General features: G+C 33.5%; 14 non-coding genes across 14 annotated transcripts; all 14 read left to right on the top strand.

The window, feature by feature from the left end:
* The first annotated feature begins 2,796 nt into the window (after nucleotides 1–2,796).
* TRNAT-CGU (transfer RNA threonine (anticodon CGU)) lies at nucleotides 2,797–2,869 on the top strand. The gene has a single exon. It is a non-coding gene; the product is annotated as a tRNA-Thr (tRNA).
* A 945-nt stretch (nucleotides 2,870–3,814) lies between these two features.
* Nucleotides 3,815–3,887, top strand: TRNAT-CGU (transfer RNA threonine (anticodon CGU)). The gene has a single exon. It is a non-coding gene; the product is annotated as a tRNA-Thr (tRNA).
* A 947-nt stretch (nucleotides 3,888–4,834) lies between these two features.
* On the top strand, nucleotides 4,835–4,907 carry TRNAT-CGU (transfer RNA threonine (anticodon CGU)). Its single transcript has one exon. It is a non-coding gene; the product is annotated as a tRNA-Thr (tRNA).
* A 434-nt stretch (nucleotides 4,908–5,341) lies between these two features.
* Nucleotides 5,342–5,415, top strand: TRNAT-AGU (transfer RNA threonine (anticodon AGU)). Its single transcript has one exon. It is a non-coding gene; the product is annotated as a tRNA-Thr (tRNA).
* Nucleotides 5,416–7,891: 2,476 nt separating this feature from the next.
* TRNAT-CGU (transfer RNA threonine (anticodon CGU)) lies at nucleotides 7,892–7,964 on the top strand. Its single transcript has one exon. It is a non-coding gene; the product is annotated as a tRNA-Thr (tRNA).
* Nucleotides 7,965–8,398: 434 nt separating this feature from the next.
* On the top strand, nucleotides 8,399–8,472 carry TRNAT-AGU (transfer RNA threonine (anticodon AGU)). Its single transcript has one exon. It is a non-coding gene; the product is annotated as a tRNA-Thr (tRNA).
* A 439-nt stretch (nucleotides 8,473–8,911) lies between these two features.
* TRNAT-CGU (transfer RNA threonine (anticodon CGU)) lies at nucleotides 8,912–8,984 on the top strand. The gene has a single exon. It is a non-coding gene; the product is annotated as a tRNA-Thr (tRNA).
* Nucleotides 8,985–9,418: 434 nt separating this feature from the next.
* On the top strand, nucleotides 9,419–9,492 carry TRNAT-AGU (transfer RNA threonine (anticodon AGU)). Its single transcript has one exon. It is a non-coding gene; the product is annotated as a tRNA-Thr (tRNA).
* Nucleotides 9,493–9,930: 438 nt separating this feature from the next.
* Nucleotides 9,931–10,003, top strand: TRNAT-CGU (transfer RNA threonine (anticodon CGU)). The gene has a single exon. It is a non-coding gene; the product is annotated as a tRNA-Thr (tRNA).
* Nucleotides 10,004–10,437: 434 nt separating this feature from the next.
* TRNAT-AGU (transfer RNA threonine (anticodon AGU)) lies at nucleotides 10,438–10,511 on the top strand. The gene has a single exon. It is a non-coding gene; the product is annotated as a tRNA-Thr (tRNA).
* A 438-nt stretch (nucleotides 10,512–10,949) lies between these two features.
* On the top strand, nucleotides 10,950–11,022 carry TRNAT-CGU (transfer RNA threonine (anticodon CGU)). Its single transcript has one exon. It is a non-coding gene; the product is annotated as a tRNA-Thr (tRNA).
* Nucleotides 11,023–11,456: 434 nt separating this feature from the next.
* On the top strand, nucleotides 11,457–11,530 carry TRNAT-AGU (transfer RNA threonine (anticodon AGU)). Its single transcript has one exon. It is a non-coding gene; the product is annotated as a tRNA-Thr (tRNA).
* A 438-nt stretch (nucleotides 11,531–11,968) lies between these two features.
* Nucleotides 11,969–12,041, top strand: TRNAT-AGU (transfer RNA threonine (anticodon AGU)). The gene has a single exon. It is a non-coding gene; the product is annotated as a tRNA-Thr (tRNA).
* A 1,452-nt stretch (nucleotides 12,042–13,493) lies between these two features.
* Nucleotides 13,494–13,567, top strand: TRNAT-AGU (transfer RNA threonine (anticodon AGU)). The gene has a single exon. It is a non-coding gene; the product is annotated as a tRNA-Thr (tRNA).
* The last annotated feature ends 225 nt before the right edge of the window (nucleotides 13,568–13,792 follow it).

Below are 13,792 nucleotides of genomic sequence, written 5' to 3'. Positions count from 1 at the left end.
CCCTTAGGGACTGAAAAAGGGAGCCCAATCTGTCTGTCTCTAAGCTCTCTGGTTCTCTTAAGCTCCCCTGGCTCTGACCCTGATCGCGGGCCGGACCCAGGCCCAGAGCTAGGTCCTCGCCTTGCTTTTCCTGAGTTGCGACCAATGTACGAGCATCCTGGGGTCTTGGACCTTTAACTGCCCCCTCCACCTCCACCTCCTCAGACTGTACCAGCAATATCCCGCTCCCAGTGCCATTGGCAGTGCCAGACAGACCAGCCAATGGGGCAAATTGATTCTCAAGGGGGATTGCTGAAGTCTCCGCACTCTGTTTTCCTTGTGGAGTAGGATCGGACTCCGCTTGTTTATTGTGACCGGCAGCCTGCTCCATTATTCTGAAATAGGTTTTAAGTGAGGGCGAATTTCTCTTAAGAGGCAGTTGCGCAGATTTCGGCACCTTTGCTTTTTTTATGTTTCCTACTTTTTTTCCTCCTTTGCAGGGGGTTAATGGCATGGGCCTTTCTCTGTCGACCGGATCCAACTCTCCACCTGCGTTCAACTCCTGTGAGCGGAGTTGATATCTATTCCTTTGTCTTCCAGGGGGAAAGGACAATGAAGCCAGTTGTTGCACCTGGTTCCGACTTGATGCTTTTACTGCAGGTACTATAGCCGGTGTAAGGAGCGAAATTGAGCTTGATCTGCCCAGGGTGGGAGGTTTCTCTATTACCCCCGCAGTTGGCCTATGCCTCATAACACCCTCCTGAATTAACTTGGAGTGCTGGCCATCTGTAGAATTGCAAAGGGTAGAAACACTTATACCCTGATCCATAAAATTGCACGCTAGCGTTTCCCCCCCTCTACAACAGCTAACCACATGCGCCTGCGCCTGCACTGACGCCACGTTACCCTACGAAAAACTGGAAACTTTCTCACACACTGGGCCGCGGAGCTGGAACAGGACGAGGGCCAGACGAGAGCGAAACCACCAGCTCCTTCGGCATACGTCTGAGTTCCCTGCTTGCACTTCTTTCCCACCCATAGGGCCAACAGAGCAGGTCTTGGCAGGTCCTAATGCCACCTCCTCAGCCGTATCTCGGAAAACAAAGAGATAAGGTCGAAGTTTAAAGGAATGAACCCTCTCCGTCACTGCACGAACTCCATTCAACTCTTACCGCCTTGAGGTGCCAGCTACAACCGCATATTGTCCCGCTTCGGTTATCGGCGTTCTCAGCCTCGGCGTTCTCCCAGAGCCGCTGCAGCCGGCGCTTAACCTGCCGCCATGTTCCTCATCGCAGACTCCGCCTCCCTGCTGAGTCCCGGGAAACGTTTCTCTCTCGTAGCCAATGGCAACGTGTAAATGCTTTCCTCATTCTTATATAAAAAACTATTTTCATTAAGTCGTCCTGCGATTCAATTCAATTAGAAAAGTCTGATTTATCTTTCGGTTGAACAGATCATCTTAAACCTAATAAAAACTGAAAGTGTTTTCAATATTATAGTAACAATAGTGTGATTGCAAAAATCAAAAAGGTATTTCAATGAGCAAGAGGCAGATGAAATATAACCCTAGATTTGAGCAATATTGATGAATATATGTAAAACACTTATTTATGAACTATTCAAAATATGGGATTGAGTTTAAAATGTGTTCTTTTGTAATACAACATAGCTATTCTTGTTTACAGATTAGGAATCCTTGCTTGTTTAACATTAGAATACATATTAAGACACTTTAACACAGGCACAGAATTTGATCACCAATACTAAATTAATGATCCCTTCTGTATCACTAAAGTAGGTGCTGTGGCTAAGTGGTTAAATCGCTTGTCTCGTAAACAGGAAATCCTGAGTTCAAATCTCAGCAGCACCTTATTATTGGTCCTTACATGTAAAAATAATTTTCATCACGCAAATGTTTAATACATTTTAAAAAGAAAAGTGTTTTTCTGTGAACATTAGAATGGGTCATCTTAAATTGAAAAACTAAAAAACGTGGTATTGTGAAGATTTTCAAAGTAATGCTTTGAATGAAAAAGGGAAAAAAGAGTGACAAAAAGCAAAATAAAGATAAAAAATCATTATAGAGTTGAATTAAAGTAATGCATTCTTAAAGAAGGCATAATTAAAACATTTATGAACAGGATAAGCAATATATCAATGAGGTGTTTATGAATAGGATCAGTATCCTCGTCTAAACTATTTGAGTAGTGCGTTTTCTGAACTGAGAAATGATTATGAAAGTGAAAAACTCAGGATTCTCTTGAACACCATATGGCAAACTGTTCCTTAAAGCATTTTCAAGAGGGTGCTGTGGCTTAGCTGGTTAAAGCGCCTGTCTAGTAAACAGGAGATCCTGAGTTCAAATCTCAGCACTGCCTTGCTTTCCTCATTCTTATATAAAAAACTATTTTCATTAAGTCGTCCTGCGATTCAATTCAATTAGAAAAGTCTGATTTATCTTTCGGTTGAACAGATCATCTTAAACCTAATAAAAACTGAAAGTGTTTTCAATATTATAGTAACAATACTGTGATTGCAAAAATCAAAAATGTATTTCAATGTGCAAGAGGCAGATGAAATATAACCCTAGATTTGAGCAATATTGATGAATATATGTAAACCACATATTTATGAACTATTCAAAATATGGGATTGAGTTTAAAATGTGTTCTTTTTTAATACAACATAGCTATTCCTGTTTACAGATTAGGAATCCTTGCTTGTTTAACATTAGAAAAAATATTAAGACACTTTAACACAGGCACAGAATTTGATCACCAATACTAAATTAATGATCCCTTCTGTATCACTAAAATAGGTGCTGTGGCTAAGTGGTTGAAGCGCCTGTCTCGTAAACAGGAAATCCTGAGTTCAAATCTCAGCAGCACCTTATTATTGGTCCTTACATGTAAAAATAATTTTCATCACGCAAATGTTTAATACGTTTTAAAAAGAAAAGTGTTGTTCTGTGAACATTAGAATGGGTCATCTTAAATTGAAAAACAAAAAAACGTGGTATTGTGAAGATTTTCAAAGTAATGCTTTGAATGAAAAAGGGAAAAAAGAGTGACAAAGAGCAAAATAGAGATAAAAAATCATTCTAGAGTTGAATTCAAGTAATGCATTCTTAAAGAAGGCATAATTAAAACATTTATGAACAGGATAAGCAATATATCAATGAGGTGTTTATGAATAGGATCAGTATCCTCGTCGAAAGTAGTTGAGTAGAGCGTTTTATGAACTGAGAAATGATTATGAAAGTGAAAAACTCAGGATTCTCTTAAACACCATATGGCAAACTGTTCCTTAAAGCATTTTCAAGAGGGTGCTGTGGCATAGCTGGTTAAAGTGCCTGTCTAGTAAACGGGAGATCCTGAGTTCAAATCTCAGCAGTGTCTTGTTTTCCTCATTCTTAAATAAAAAACTATTTTCATTAATTCGTCCTGCGATTCAATTCAATTAGAAAAGTCTGATTTATCTTTCGGTTGAACAGATCATCTTAAACCTAAAAAAACTGAAAGTGTTTTCAATATTATAGTAACAATACTGTGATTGCAAAATCAAAAAGGTATTTCAATGAGCAAGAGGCAGATGAAATATAACCCTAGATTTGAGCAATATTGATGAATATATGTAAAACACTTATTTATGAACTATTCAAAATATGGGATTGAGTTTAAAATGTGTTCTTTTTTAATACAACATAGCTATTCTTGTTTACAGATTAGGAATCCTTGCTTGTTTAACATTAGAATACATATTAAGACACTTTAACACAGGCACAGAATGTGATCACCAATACTAAATTAATGATCCCTTCTATATCGCTAAAGTAGGTGCTGTGGCTAAGTGGTTAAAGCGCCTGTCTCGTAAACAGGAAGTCCTGAGTTCAAATCTCAGCAGCACCTTATTGTTGGTCCTTACTTGTAAAAATAATTTTCATCACGCAAATGTTTAATACATTTTAAAAAGAAAAGTGTTGTTCTGTGAACATTAGAATGGGTCATCTTAAATTGAAAAACAAAAAAACGTGGTATTGTGAAGATTTTCAAAGTAATGCTTTGAATGAAAAAGGGAAAAAAGAGTGACAAAAAGCAAAATAAAGATAAAAAATCATTCTAGAGTTGAATTCAAGTAATGCATTCTTAAATAAGGCATGATTAAAACATTTATGAACAAGATAAGCAATATATCAATGAGGTGTTTATGAATAGGATCAGTATCCTCGTCTAAAGTAGTTGAGTAGAGCGTTTTCTGAACTGAGAAATGATTATGAAAGTGAAAAACTCAGGATTCTCTTGAACACCATATGGCAAACTGTTCCTTAAAGCATTTTCAAGAGGGTGATGTGGCTTAGCTGGTTAAAGCGCCTGTCTAGTAAACAGGAGATCCTGAGTTCAAATCTCAGCAGTGCCTTGCTTTCCTCATTCTTATATAAAAAACTATTTTCATTAAGTCGTCCTGAGATTCAATTCAATTAGAAAAGTCTGATTTATCTTTCGGTTGAACAGATCATCTTAAACCTAATAAAAAGTGAAAGTGTTTTCAATATTATAGTAACAATACTGTGATTGCAAAAATCAAACAGGTATTTCAATGAGCAAGAGGCAGATGAAATACAACCCTAGATTTGAGCAATATTGATGAATATATTTAAAACACTTATTTATGAACTGTTCAAAATATGGGATTGAGTTTAAAATGTGTTCTTTTGTAATACAACATAGCTATTCTTGTTTACAGATTAGGCATCCTTGCTTGTTTAACATTAGAAAAAATATTAAGACACTTTAACACAGGCACAGAATTTGATCACCAATACTAAATTAATGATCCCTTCTGTATCACTAAAATAGGTGCTGTGGCTAAGTGGTTGAAGCGCCTGTCTCGTAAACAGGAAATCCTGAGTTCAAATCTCAGCAGCACCTTATTATTGGTCCTTACATGTAAAAATAATTTTCATCACGCAAATGTTTAATACATTTTAAAAAGAAAAGTGTTGTTCTGTGAACATTAGAATGGGTCATCTTAAATTGAAAAACAAAAAAACGTGGTATTGTGAAGATTTTCAAAGTAATGCTTTGAATGAAAAAGGGAAAAAAGAGTGACAAAGAACAAAATAGAGATAAAAAATCATTCTAGAGTTGAATTCAAGTAATGCATTCTTAAAGAAGGCATAATTAAAACATTTATGAACAGGATAAGCAATATATTAATGACGTGTTTATGAATAGGATCAGTATCCTCGTCTAAACTATTTGAGTAGTGCGTTTTCTGAACTGAGAAATGATTATGAAAGTGAAAAACTCAGGTTTCTCTTGAACACCATATGGCAAACTGTTCCGTAAAGCATTTTCAAGAGGGTGCTGTGGCTTAGCTGGTTAAAGCGCCTGTCTAGTAAACAGGAGATCCTGAGTTCAAATCTCAGCAGTGCCTTGCTTTCCTAATTCTTAAAGAAAAAATTATTTTCATTAAGTCGTCCTGCGATTCAATTCAATTAGAAAAGTCTGATTTATCTTTCGGGTGAACAGATCATCTTAAACCTAATAAAAACTGAATGTTTTTTCAATATTATAGTAACAATACTGTGATTGCAAAATCAAAAATGTATTTCAATGAGCAAGAGGCAGATGAAATATGACCCTAGATTTGACCAATATTGATGAATATATGTAAAACACTTATTTATAAACTATTCAAAATATGGGATTGAGTTTAAAATGTGTTCTTTTTTAATACCACATAGCTATTCCTGTTTACAGATTAGGAATCCTTGCTTGTTTAACATTAGAATACATATTAAGACACTTTAACACAGGCACAGAATTTGATCACCAATACTAAATTAATAATCCCTTCTGTATCACTAAAGTAGGTGCTGTGGCTAAGTGGTTAAAGCGCTTTTCTCGCAAACAGGAAATCCTGAGTTCAAATCTCAGCAGCAACTTATTATTGGTCCTTACATGTAAAAATAATTTTCATCATGCAAATGTTTAATACATTTTAAAAAGGAAAGTGTTGTTCTGTGAACATTAGAATGGGTCATCTTAAATTGAAAAACAAAAAAACGTGGTATTGTGAAGATTTTCAAAGTAATGCTTTGAGTGAAAAAGGGAAAAAAGAGTGACAAAGAGCATAATAGAGATACAAAATCATTCTAGAGTTGAATTCAAGTAATGCATTCTTAAAGAAGGCATGATTAAAACATTTATGAACAAGATAAGCCATATATCAATGAGGTGTTTATGGATAGGATCAGTATCCTCGTCTAAAGTAGTTGAGTAGAGCGTTTTCTGAACTGAGAAATGATTATGAAAGTGAAAAACTCAGGATTCTCTTGAACACCATATGGCAAACTGTTCCTTAAAGCATTTATAAGAGGGTGCTGTGGCTTAGCTGGTTAAAGCGCCTGTCTAGTAAACATGAGATCCTGAGATTAAGTCTCAGCAGTGCCTTGCTTTCCTCATTCTTAAATAAAATATTATTTTCATTAAGTCGTCCTGCGAGTCAATTAAATTAGAAAAGTCTGATTTATCTTTCGGTTGAACAGATCATCTTAAACTTAATAAAAACTGAAAGTGTTTTCAATATTATAGTAACAATACTGTGATTGCAAAATCAAAAAGGTATTTCAATGAGCAAGAGGCAGATGAAATATGACCCTAGATTTGAGCAATATTGATGAATATATGTAAAACACTTATTTATGAACTATTCAAAATATGGGATTGAGTTTAAAATGTGTTCTTTTGTAATACAACATAGCTATTCTTGTTTACAGATTAGGAATCCTTGCTTGTTTAACATTAGAATACATATTAAGACACTTTAACACAGGCACAGAATTTGATCACCAATACTAAATTAATGATCCCTTCTGTATCACTAAAATAGGTGCTGTGGCTAAGTGGTTGAAGCGCCTGTTTCGTAAACAGGAAACCCTGAGTTCAAATCTCAGCAGCTCCTTATTATTGGTCCTTACATGTAAAAATAATTTTCATCATGCAAATGTTTACTACATTTAAAAAGAAAAGTGTTGTTCTGTGAACATTAGAATGGGTCATCTTAAATTGAAAAACAAAAAAATGTGGTATTGTGAAGATTTTCAAAGTAATGCTTTGAATGAAAAAGGGAAAAAAGAGTGACAAAGAGCAAAATAGAGATAAAAAATCTTTCTATAGTTGAATTCAAGTAATGCATTCTTAAAGAAGACATGATTAAAACATTTATGAACAAGATAAGCAATATATCAATGAGGTGTTTATGAATAGGATCAGTATCCTCGTCTAAAGTAGTTGAGTAGAGTGTTTTCTGAACTGAGAAATGATTATGTAAGTGAAAAACTCAGGATTCTCTTAAACACCATATGGCAAACTGTTCCTTAAAGCATGTTCAAGAGGGTGCGGTGGCTTAGCTGGTTAAAGCGCCTGTCTAGTAAACAGGAGATCCTGAGTTCAAATCTGAGCAGTGCCTTGCTTTCCTCATTCTTAAATAAAAAATTATTTTCATTAAGTCGTCCTGCGATTCAATTAAATTAGAAAAGTCTGATTTATCTTTCGGTTGAACAGATCATCTTAAACCTAATAAAAACTGAAAGTGTTTTCAATATTATAGTAACAATACTGTGATTGCAAAAATCAAAAAGGTATTTCAATGAGCAAGAGACAGATGAAATATAACCCTAGATTTGAGCAATATTGATGAATATATGTAAAACATTTATTTATGAACTTTTCAAAATATGGGATTGAGTTTAAAATGTGTTCTTTTTTAATACAACATAGCTATTCTTGTTTACAGATTAAGAATCCTTGCTTGTTTAACATTAGAATATATATTAAGACACTTTAACACAGGCACAGAATTTGATCACCAATACTAAATTAATAATCCCTTCTGTATCACTAAAGTAGGTGCTGAGGCTAAGTGGTTAAAGCGCCTGTCTCGTAAACAGGAAATCCTGAGTTCAAATCTCAGCAGCACCTTATTATTGGTCCTTACATGTAAAAATAATTTTCATCACGCAAATGTTTAATACATTTTAAAAAGAAAAGTGTTGTTCTGTGAACATTAGAATGGGTCATCTTAAATTGAAAAACAAAAAAACGTGGTATTGTGAAGATTTTCAAAGTAATGCTTTGAATGAAAAAGGGAAAAAAGTGTGACAAAGAGCAAAATAGAGATAAAAAATCATTCTAGAGTTGAATTCAAGTAATGCATTCTTAAAGAAGGCATGATTAAAACATTTATGAACAAGATAAGCAACATATCAATGAGGTGTTTATGAATAGGATCAGTATCCTCGTCTAAAGTAGTTGAGTAGAGCGTTTTCTGAACTGAGAAATGATTATGAAAGTGAAAAACTCAGGATTCTCTTGAACACCATATGGCAAACTGTTCCTTAATGCATTTTCAAGAGGGTGTTGTGGCTTAGCTGGTTAAAGCGCCTGTCTAGTAAACAGGAGATCCTGAGTTCAAATCTCAGCAGTGCCTTGCTTTCCTCATTCTTATATAAAAAACTATTTTCATTAAGTCGTCCTGCGATTCAATTCAATTAGAAAAGTCTGATTTATCTTTCGGTTGAACAGCTCATCTTAAACCTAATAAAAACTGAAAGTGTTTTCAATATTATAGTAACAATACTGTGATTGCAAAAATCAAAAAGGTATTTCAGTGAGCAAGAGGCAGATGAAATATAACCCTAGATTTGAGCAATATTGAAGAATATATGTAAACCACTTATTTATGAACTATTCAAAATATGGGATTGAGTTTAAAATCTGTTCTTTTGTAATACAACATAGCTATTCTTGTTTACAGATTAGGAATCCTTGCTTGTTTAACATTAGAATATATATTAAGACACTTTAACACAGGCACAGAATTTGATCACCAATACTAAATTAATGATCCCTTCTGTATAACTAAAATAGGTGCTGTGGCTAAGTGGTTGAAGCGCCTGTCTCGTAAACAGGAAATCCTGAGTTCAAATCTCAGCAGCACCTTATTATTGGTCCTTACATGTAAAAATAATTTTCATCACGCAAATGTTTAATACATTTTTAAAAGAAAAGTGTTGTTCTGTGAACATTAGAATGGGTCATCTTAAATTGAAAAACAAAAAAACGTGGTATTGTGAAGATTTTCAAAGTAATGCTTTGAATGAAAAAGGGAAAAAAGAGTGACAAAAAGCAAAATAGAGATAAAAAATCATTCTAGAGTTGAATTCAAGTAATGCATTCTTAAAGTAGGCATGATTAAAACATTTATGAAAAAGATAAGCAATATATTAATGAGGTGTTTATGAATAGGATCAGTATCCTCGTCTAAAGTAATTGAGTAGAGCGTTTTCTGAACTGAGAAATGATTATAAAAGTGAAAAACTCAGGATTCTCTTGAACACCATATGGCAAACTGTTCCTTAAAGCATTTTGAAGAGGGTGCTGTGGCTTAGCTGGTTAAAGCGCCTGTCTAGTAAACAGGAGATCCTGAGTTCAAATCTCAGCAGTGCCTTGCTTTCCTCATTCTTAAATAAAAAACAATTTTCATTAAGTTGTCCTGCGATTCAATTCAATTAGAAAAGTCTGATTTATCTTTCGGTTGAACAGATCATCTTAAACCTAATAAAAACTGAAAGTGTTTTCAATATTATAGTAACAATACTGTGATTGCAAAAATCAAAAAGGTATTTCAATGAGAAAGAGGCAGATGAAATATAACCCTAGATTTGAGCAATATTGATGAATATATGTAAAACACTTATTTATGAACTATTCAAAATATGGGATTGAGTTTAAAATGTGTTCTTTTGTAATACAACATAGCTATTCTTGTTTACAAATTAGGAATCCTTGCTTGTTTAACGTTAGAATACATATGAAGACACTTTAACACAGGCACAGAATTTGATCACAATACTAAATTAATGATCCCTTCTGTCTCACTAAAATAGGTGCTGTGGCTAAGTGGTTAAAGCGTCTGTCTCGTAAACAGGAAATCCTGAGTTCAAATCTCAGCAGCACCTTATTATTGGTCCTTACATGTTAAAATAATTTTCATCATGCAAATGTTTCATACATTTTAAAAAGAAAAGTGTTGTTCTGTGAACATTAGAATGGGTCATCTTAAATTGAAAAACAAAAAAACGTGGTATAGTGAAGATTTTCAAAGTAATGCTTTGAATGAAAAAGGTAAAAAAGAGTGACAAAGAGCAAAATAGAGATAAAAAATCATTCTAGAGTTGAATTCAAGTAATGCATTCTTAAAGAAGGCATAATTAAAACATTTATGAACAGTATAAGCAATATATCAATGAGGTGTTTATGAATAGGATCAGTATCCTCGTCTAAACTATTTGAGGCGTGCGTTTTCTGAACTGAGAAATGATTATGAAAGTGAAAATCTCAGGTTTCTCTTGAACACCATATGGCAAACTGTTCTTTAAAGCATTTTCAAGAGGGTGCTGTGGCTTAGCTGGTTAAAGCGCCTGTCTAGTAAACAGGAGATCCTGAGTTCAAATCTCAGCAGTGCCTTGCTTTCCTCATTCTTAAATAAAAAATTATTTTCATTAAGTCGTCCTGCGATTCAATTAAATTAGAAAAGTCTGATTTATCTTTCGGTTGAACAGATCATCTTAAACCTAATAAAAACTGAAAGTGTTTTCAATATTATAGTAACAATACTGTGATTGCAAAATCAAAAAGTTATTTCAATGAGCAAGAGGCAGATGAAATATGACCCTAGATTTGAGCAATATTGATGAATATATGTAAAACACTTATTTATAAACAATTCAAAATATGGGATTGAGTTTAAAATGTGTTCTTTTTTAATACAACATAGCTATTCTTGTTTACAGATTAGGAATCCATGCTTGTTTAACATTAGAATACATATTAAGACACTTTAACACAGGCACAGAATTTGATCACCAATACTAAATTAATTATCCCTTCTATATCACTAAAGTAGGTGCTGTGGCTAAGTGGTTAAAGTGCCTGTCTCGTAAACAGGAAATCCTGAGTTCAAATCTCAGTAGCACCTTATTATTGGTCCTTACATTTAAAAATAATTTTCATCACGCAAATGTTTAATACATTTTAAAAAGAAAAGTGTTGTTCTGTGAACTTTAGAATGGGTCATCTTAAATTGAAAAACAAAAAAACGTGGTATTGTGAAGATTTTCAAAGTAATGCTTTGAATGAAAAAGGTAAAAAAGAGTGACAAAGAGCAAAATAGAGATAAAAAATCATTCTAGAGTTGAATTCAAGTAATGCATTCTTAAAGAAGACATAATTAAAACATTTATGAACAGGATAAGCAATATATCAATGAGGTGTTTATCAATAGGATCAGTATCCTCGTCTAAAGTAGTTGAGTAGAGCGTTTTCTGAACTGAGAAATGATTATGAAAGTGAAAAATTCAGGATTCTCTTGAACACCATATGGCAAACTGTTCCTTAAAGCGTTTTCAAGAGGGTGCTGTGGCTTAGCTGGTTAAAGCGCCTGTCTAGTAAACAGGAGATCCTGAGTTCAAATCTCAGCAGTGCCTTGCTTTCCTCATTCTTAAATAAAAAACTATTTTCATTAATTCGTCCTGCGATTCAATTAAATTAGAAAAGTCTGATTTATCTTTCGGTTGAACAGATCATCTTAAACCTAATAAAAACTGAAAGTGTTTTCAATATTATAGTAAAAATACTGTGATTGCAAAATCAAAAAGGTATTTCAATGAGCAAGAGGCAGATGAAATATAACCCTAGATTTGAGCAATATTGATGAATATATGTAAAACACTTATTTATGAACTATTCAAAATATGGGATTGAGTTTAAAATGTGTTCTTTTGTAATACAACATAGCTATTCTTGTTTACAGATTAGGAATCCTTGCTTGTTTAACATTAGAATACATATTAAGACACTTTAACACAGGCACAAAATTTGATCACCAATACTAAATTAATGATCCCTTCTATATCACTAAAGTAGGTGCTGTGGCTAAGTGGTTAAAGCGCCTGTCTAGTAAACAGGAAATCCTGAGTTCAAATCTCAGCAGCACCTTATTATTGGTCCTTACATGTAAAAATAATTTTCATCACGGAATGTTTAATACATTTTAAAAAGAAAAGTGTTGTTCTGTGAACATTAGAATGAGGCATCTTAAATTGAAAAACAAAAAAACTTGGTATTGTGAAGATTTTCAAAGTAATGCTTTGAATAAAAAAGGGAAAAAAGAGTGACAAAGAGCAAAATAGAGATAAAAAATCATTCTAGAGTTGAATTCAAGTAATGCATTCTTAAAGAAGGCATGATTAAAACATTTATGAACAAGATAAGCAATATATCAATGAGGTGTTTATGAATAGGATCAGTATCCTCGTCTAAAGTAGTTGAGTAGAGCGTTTTCTGAACTGAGAAATGATTATGAAAGTGAAAAACTCAGGATTCTCTTGAACACCATATGGCAAACTGTTCCTTAAAGCATTTTCAAGAGGGTGCTGTGGCTTAGCTGGTTAAAGCGCCTGTATAGTAAACAGGAGATCCTGAGTTCAAATCTGAGCAGTGCCTTGCTTTCCTCATTCTTAAATAAAAAATTATTTTAATTAAGTCGTCCTGCGATTCAATTAAATTAGAAAAGTCTGATTTATCTTTCGGTTGAACAGATCATCTTAAACCTAATAAAAACTGAAAGTGTTTTCAATATTATAGTAACAATACTGTGATTGCAAAATCAAAAAGGTATTTCAATGAGCAAGAGGCAGATGAAATATGACCCTAGATTTGAGCAATATTGATGAATATATGTAAAACACTTATTTATAAACTATTCAAAATATGGGATTGAGTTTAAAATGTGTTCTTTTTTAATACAACATAGCTATTCTTGTTTACAGATTAGGAATCCTAGCTTGTTTAACATTAGAATACATATTAAGACACTTTAACACAGGCACAGAATTTGATCACCAATACTAAATTAATGATCCCTTCTGTATCACTAAAATAGGTGCTGTGGCTAAGTGGTTAAAGTGCTTGTCCCGTAAACAGGAAATCCTGAGTTCAAATCTCAGCAGCACCTTATTATTGGTCCTTACATGTAAAAATAATTTTCATCACGCAAATGTTTAATACATTTTAAAAAGAAAAGTGTTGTTCTGTGAACATTAGAATGGGTCATCTTAAATTGAAAAACAAAAAAACGTGGTATTGTGAAGATTTTCAAAGTAATGCTTTGAATGAAAAAGGGAAAAAAGAGTGACAAAAAGCAAAATAGAGATAAAAAATCATTCTAGAGTTGAATTCAAGTAATGCATTCTTAAAGTAGGCATGATTAAAACATTTATGAAAAAGATAAGCAATATATCAATGAGGTGTTTATGAATAGGATCAGTATCCTCGTCTAAAGTAGTTGAGTAGAGCGTTTTCTGAACTGAGAAATGATTATGAAAGTGAAAAATTCAGGATTCTCTTGAACACCATATGGCAAACTGTTCCTTAAAGCGTTTTCAAGAGGGTGCTGTGGCTTAGCTGGTTAAAGCGCCTGTCTAGTAAACAGGAGATCCTGAGTTCAAATCTCAGCAGTGCCTTGCTTTCCTCATTCTTAAATAAAAAACTATTTTCATTAATTCGTCCTGCGATTCAATTAAATTAGAAAAGTCTGATTTATCTTTCGGTTGAACAGATCATCTTAAACCTAATAAAAACTGAAAGTGTTTTCAATATTATAGTAAAAATACTGTGATTGCAAAATCAAAAAGGTATTTCAATGAGCAAGAGGCAGATGAAATATAACCCTAGATTTGAGCAATATT

The sequence above is a fragment of the Triturus cristatus genome, chromosome 8 (assembly GCF_964204655.1).
Source record: "Triturus cristatus chromosome 8, aTriCri1.1, whole genome shotgun sequence".
In the NCBI taxonomy this organism is placed as follows: domain Eukaryota; kingdom Metazoa; phylum Chordata; class Amphibia; order Caudata; family Salamandridae; genus Triturus; species Triturus cristatus.
This window is presented reverse-complemented; position numbering and strand designations above follow the sequence as displayed.